Genomic DNA, 6,880 nt, shown 5'->3' with positions numbered 1-6,880 from the left:
TTCCTGCCTTGGGAGAAAGAGATGGACTGGAGTCCCCAGATGGCTCCTTGAGGTCCCTTCCAGGCCTCTTTTCCACAAAGTCATACATGCCAAAATTAAGCCAAATTAAGTTTGTGCACACTGTTTTAATTCCAGTCTTCTGTAACTTCTGAATGCTTGTTTTCAGAGCCATTTTGGCACAGACTACAGTGTTCTGCTTTTTAGGATCCTGGTCAGTTTGTTTTAAAGCCAACACAGCTTAGCAAGGATGCCATGATATGCATATCACCACTTGTAACAGCCCCCCGACAAAGGCCTCTTTCAGGGACTGCCAGAAACAACCAAGGTGACTGGGACCTCTCCAACTAACAAAGGTTAGGGTGGCAGTAGGAAGGGAAGCACCAGAAACTTGCCTTTCAGATCCACCTGCTGGGAGCAGATGAGATGAAAATCTAAGGATGACTTGGTTCCATCCCAAGCCCTGGAGAGCAGTATGTACCACCAGGAGCTTTTTGCTTCTTGCCATCCATGTTCTTTCCAATCCCATTCTTCTTTCAGACCCTTGAAAGCAAACAGGTCTTTTGCTACCTCCTCTGCTCCCTGTCCCACCATTGTCAAGTTAGCATCTTTCCTCTCCCCACTCTTGTCTCCACTAATTGTATCCCACCTCAAGTCATGCCCACACCCTACCTCTGTTCCCCTCCCAGTCTCCCTTGTCCTGTCATCACATATTTTTTCACTTCTGCTCTTTTCCCTACTCCCTCACCTTCTTTTTTTGCCCAACAGGTGCTCCCAAACCCTGAATCCTCAGTGGCTTGATCCTTCTCTCTGTTGTCATTGCTGTTCATTGTTGATTCAGAAAATCAGCCTCCCCCCACTTCCTGCCTCTGCCCCAGTCACACCATCTTTCCCTCTTATACCACCACCTCCCCCAGCTAGTCCAGCCCCAGTCACAGCAGGTTCTTCAAACAGATTTACCTCTTTCCTCCCACAGCTGGCTTTCACAACCACTTCCCCTGCCATGCTGCTTCACAGCCAGTGTGGTGGTGATCACTTCATGAGACAAACCCCACTTTGCTCTCAGCTCAGTGCAGCCTCCCACTGCAATGCCTGGCAGGTGGGGTGGGCTTGGCTACCACCTGTGCACAGCCCAGGTGACAGGTGCTCCAGAAGCTGCAAGGACACAGAGCATACTCAGCCAAGGTGGACTTCCCAGGGATGATTTGGGGATGGCTTTTTGTCCAGTAAATGCTAATAAGCTTCCACAGACCTATGAGGTCTATGATTTTTTAAGGTCGTAAAGTGTGGTCCAGTTTGGATAGCTTTTGTCAAGACCCATAAAAGTGCGATTTCCAGTTTGTATGGTGTGAGGAAGTGCCTCAGACAAAAAACTAAGACATACTTGAAATGGGACAAATGCATTTTTGTTAGCCTTCTTCTTGGAAATGTCCTGGATCACTTTCATTTTAACTTTTCATCACTCTGAAAATTATAAACAAGTGAATCCAAGATATTTTTACAGGAAATGCTGTGCAGCCTTAATATGCAGGGGATATTATGCATCCCTATGCATAGGAATGTTAATTGTTAGATAATGCAATCATAAAGTATTTCACTTTTTTTCACCTTTGTTTTTCTCATTTCCATTCTCACCAATTATCAAAATCTGCTAATAGTTGCATACTCTGGGCTTCAAATATTTTACTCTTCATCAGAGACCTTTATACTGCAGGACAAATTCCTCATTATCTGGAACATCCCTTGAATTAATTTATTCCATTGGTGACTGCTGAGTCATAAAAATAGTGGTATTATACTGACTTAAGTCATAGTGTTAACGGAGCAATCTGCTTGAGCAGCTGAATTAGTCTGAGCAACATGCTTTTCAGCACAGTGTCATGAGTTTCCCCTACACTGATCACTTTTTTTACAAAGATGATATTCAGGTTTATTAAAGGTATTTCTGTTATCCTAGGCTTGGGCATGCTTGCTGAGTTGCTGAAAAAAGTCACAAGGTTTATGTTAAAGGTGGAAGTCACTGTGCTCCTTCACACAGACACAGATATCAGCAGAACAGCTCTTGCTGCCTGAATGGCATGAGCAAATCAATTTCCTACATCTGTTTTGGTCAGCCCAGCATTTCTTTTATACTCTACAGGTAGGTTGCAAACTTGCAAATCCAAGGAGACTGTGGAAATTACCCTGGAAGGAAAGCATGTCTCTCAACACTTCCAGGCATGTTGCGGCAGAACAAAGCTGTGACCCATTCTTTCATCTGCCACCCTAAGGGTAGGAAGATCTTTAGAAGTCAATGTGTCATTTATGACTGTGCATTAGAGCAGCCTAAACTGGTCACAGAGGGAAATTATTTTACAATAATCCTGTAAAGGGAGAGACAGAATCTCTGTTGCTCAGATGTTAGCTGCACAGGGCTTGGCACTGATCTTGAAATCTGATGAATAATGTTGGAAACAATATTGTTCCTAGATTTCCAGCTGTACCGGAAGGTAGGTGGTCAGTGCAAAACCTACCCTACCACCTGCTGCTGCTCCAAGATTGATGCTATCTGGATCAGGGGGAGGATAGCCCAATTCTGTAAAATAAATAGGCCCCTGCTGTGTCCAGCATAGAGGTGTCATCTCTCCTTGTAGGAGACCCTGGCAGCCCAGGGTCTGATTGCATTGCAGGGCACTCATTTTTCCCAGTGGAAAGCTGCAAGACAATTTTTTTATTTAAGTGCTTTACCAGACATACTTCACATGCTTGTGGGGTTGTTTCTAATGCTGTCATTATCTAGAAAAATCTTTCCCTAGTGGTAGAAATCACATACTTGCAGATGGGGAGCAGGGTTCTTGTCTAGTTCTAATTGATGATTGTCAAATTCCAATTTTTCCAGACAGTGGGATGATCCTGAGAAAGTGGGATGTTTTTCCTCGGCGTAAGGACACAAATACATGCATGAACATGCACAGAAATATTATTCAATTCACTAAAACCAGCTGTTGTGAACAAACCACCCACATACAACAACTTCTCAACAGTAAAAATCTTCATCTCCCGTTAATACTCCAGACTGTTGTCTGAACTCCTTCTCTACCTTCTCTAGCCTCTCACTCACTTTTTCAAGAGGACATTTGGGATTTTCACTACCATCCAAAGCCTGCTGTTTGAGGAAGTTAAAAAGGACCCACCTGGGAGCATCGGCTCAAGTTTTCCTGTTCTTTGACAGGTCAACTGGTCACTCAGGCCTTGCTGGTGAAACACTCAGAGCCAGTTTTGGAAACATATAGGCAGTGAAGAAGCCTTGATGCAGCTCAGGGAGGTGGCCTTGTGTTCACTTGAATGACAAGTGCCAGTGAGAGACAGAAGAGACTGTGGTTTTTCTCTCTGAGATGAGCATAACAGTCAGTAGAAGAGACAAGGCTGTTGACTCCCAAGTTTCCTCCTTGAGTAAATTAGACCCATGTCATCCTTGGATACACTTTGTTGTTGTTGTTGTGTTTGTCTGCTTTAAAGACTTAATTCAGATGGCCTCAGGCAGCTGTGGCTGAAGGCAGTGGGGGCTGGGAGCTTTTTTCCATGAGAAGGCAGTGAGTATTTAGCCAAAATGTGTTGTACCAAAGCACAGCAGGTACCCAGTAATGCTGGGCTTCCTGGGATGGGAGAGCCTAGCTCCCCCTTTGAGTGCAGCATGCTCCTATCAGTTATTAGCAGAGCTAGGAAAAGGACCTTGCCATTGGAGGGTTGTGAAGAATGGACTGCAGAAGCAGGAGAGCTCTAAATGTGTTTTTGTTACTGGCATGAAAAAGGCTGTAATAGCAAGGAAATTAACTGATACTTGCCAAAGTGTAATTCATCATCAATGAAAGATTCACCTGTCAGAGGAAAGGAAGTCTTTATCTACCACCTGTATTTGGGGGACTGTTAAAAATACCCAACCAAAACCCAGCTGCTTTCAAACAAGGGCTGTAATCATGTACAGAGTATCCCACTGTTCATGGATCTGCCTAGCACTGCTGTAAATTCAAGGTGTGATTGCATCAGCTCCTATTATTCCTGCCGTTCTCTTTGGTTTGAAATATCACCCGACTCATTTGGGTTAGATACGAGACGTAATTGCCTGGAAACCAGTGCACAACTCCAGAATGGTGCCTTGCTCATTACATTCACCTTGTCCAACAAAATATCCATGCTATTCCTATGTTGGTTCATGTCATCAGGACACTGCAGAGGGTGTGCTTTCATTATTCCCTCCTGTGAATCCCTTGAGAGGTACCAGGGCCTTTCTAAGGAACTCAGGTCCTTATGGATTTTCTAAGTCATGGGAAACTCCAAGAAATAGAAGCTCTTCATGGTTTCCACACTTGCCAGGCACAGGTGCATCTGTCAGCAATTGCAAGAGGTGTGTTGAAAGGAAACATGGATGGACAGCCTTTCTTCTGTGAGATTATTAAAATACTAGTGGCAAATCTAGCACCCAAGGGGTGCTGGGAACCCCAGGGCCATTGCAGACTTGCAGAGAAAACGTCAGCTTCCTGATGACCCACAAGAATTTTTCCTGCTTCTGGCCTGCCTTTCTGATGTCCTAACTCCCAGTGAGTGTTTCTTCTCTCTTTTCAAAGGTGAGCATGATCCTGTCCCAGTATCCTGGGACTCCTGTGCTGCTGGAGGCAGGGAACAGTGTATACAGCCATCCTCACATGGCTGCCAGGGGAAGGGTATGACCTGGTAGCAATGAAACAGAGCTCTCCCTCAATGCCTCCCTGCAGACTGAAAGAGGGGTAAGTATGAGCTGCTAGAGGGAACTAAAAACAGACAGTCTCTTCCCTGAGCAGACCAGGGATCCTGGGAAGAAGAGGCCACATTCTTCATCAGCATGTAAGAGAGTAGGTTGGAGAATGGGGAGGAAGAACAGCTACTAACTAGAAGACAGCATTGGCATGAGAACAAGTAGACAAAAATAGGCTATGAAAAAATGTGGGCTGCAAATCAGAAACAAGTTTCCTTCTGTCAAAGTGAGGTTCTTGAATAACCTGCCAAGAAAATTCCCAATGACTTAAGATGGACTGTGATAAATTAACAAGAGGGACTTTATGACTCAGTGCTTGTCATTGCTGGGAAATATGATGATGACTAGGAGATCCCTTCTAGCCCCACATTCCTGCTGGTATGATAACAGAGGAATCTGTGTAGGGTGCAATAAATGCTGAATCACTGAGTGCTTTATCTAGCTGCCTGGCAGGACAAAGTCCCTTGTACACATCCTGTCTGCAAGAACCTCCAGGACAAAAAAAAAAAAATCCTTACGTAAATGATTGTGCTCTGGCAGCACAAAGCATGCAGCTACAAACGCCTGAGTTAGAAGAAAACCAGCTCAGCTACAGGCACCTCTACACAGGGGAAAGGTGGTGGCATGGGTGTGAAAGCAAGGAACCCCACTGTAGACACTGAGGGGTACACATTCCAAGGTAAATGTGCTCCAGCTGCTTCAATATACCCTCTTAATGAGAGAAAGAACCTCCTGGAACTGTGTGGCAGTATCCCATGCACTTGCTCAGCGAGGTGTGTGCAGGGATCGATCAGGTCCAGAGGGCATGACCGAGCCATGTAGCAGAAAGTTCCTGCAGTTCACATCAACCACTAAGCCATCCACAGTTCTCCCACCATGCCAGGATCCACAGCTCTTTTGATGGCATTTTTTTCCTGTCTCCATGGAGTTCCCCAGGCGCTTTGTGCTTGAGCACAAGGCCAGCAATCAGGATGCAGCTTACACTGATGCATTTGGTGTCACAACTGGACATCCACAGCTTTGCTGCTCTGGCTGCAAGCACAGACCTTGGGGTAACAGCAGCAGCTGGCATTTCAGTAGTGCAGAGCTGGAGGTAGAGGCCAAGAAGACAGTCCTGACAAACTGGATAAGGTAAGAGATAGGCCTGGTTTCTGGACTCAGGAGAGTAACTCTGCACAGGAGGAGAGGGCTTCTCCACAGCCCTCATGGCCATCAGACTTGAGGAAGACTTTTCTGGAGCTTCTTCCAGACCTGTGGAGGTCATGTACAGATGTGGGTGCTCCCTCACCTCCTCACAACCTGCAGCTCAGGCTACCTGGAGTCGTAGGGCCCCTGACTACTGCTCCCCACTGTGCCACAGGAATGTCTCCACACAGATGAGGCACCACAGGACAGCCACTGTCTCCAAGGATTGCACAGTCTGGTTCTCCCTCTCACAGTACTTTCAAATACTCAGTATTTCTCATAACTCCACCTGGTATCAAAGATCAGAGCAAGAGGTTCCCACAGATCCCAACTGCTAAGGCCAACACGAGGCAGTGGGGAAATGTCCACACCAATGGTCAGCACTCCCGTGCCAGAGAGCCTGTCATAATCCCTTGCCTGTCATAATCCCTCTCTGCCATAGCTAACAAAGCTCTTTTCATTTTTTTCCTTTTATTTTTTTTTAACCAGGCAGCTGAATCACAATCCAGATCCATTTCTTTATTTCCTGAACAGTGGCAAGCTGGCAGGGTAATAGAGGCAGACTGAGCCATGGCAGGTGGTTGTGGCACAAGAGCCTCAAGGCTTCCTGCCTTCCAGGATCTTGCCAAGGACCAACAAACAGGCATGGAAAGAGATCTCATCCTGGCTGTGACGTGACCTTTCCTAAACAGCCATCAGCAAGGAAAGGGCCCACAACTGAACACAAGATTTGAGGTGTGACCTCACCAGTGCTGAATACAGGGGGATGATCCCTGCCCTGGTCCTGCTGGACACACTATTTGTGACAGAAGCCACAATGCTCTTGGCCTTCTTAGTGGGTGCATGCACAAGCTATGCAGTTTTCAGGTGGTGGCTGCTAGTCACCACACAGAAAAGCAACGACCTCAAATTCCAGCAGTGAGTTTC

This window comes from Corvus cornix, chromosome 1 (genome assembly GCF_000738735.6).
Source record: "Corvus cornix cornix isolate S_Up_H32 chromosome 1, ASM73873v5, whole genome shotgun sequence".
Lineage (NCBI taxonomy): Eukaryota > Metazoa > Chordata > Aves > Passeriformes > Corvidae > Corvus > Corvus cornix.
Note: the sequence above shows the minus strand (reverse complement) of the source record.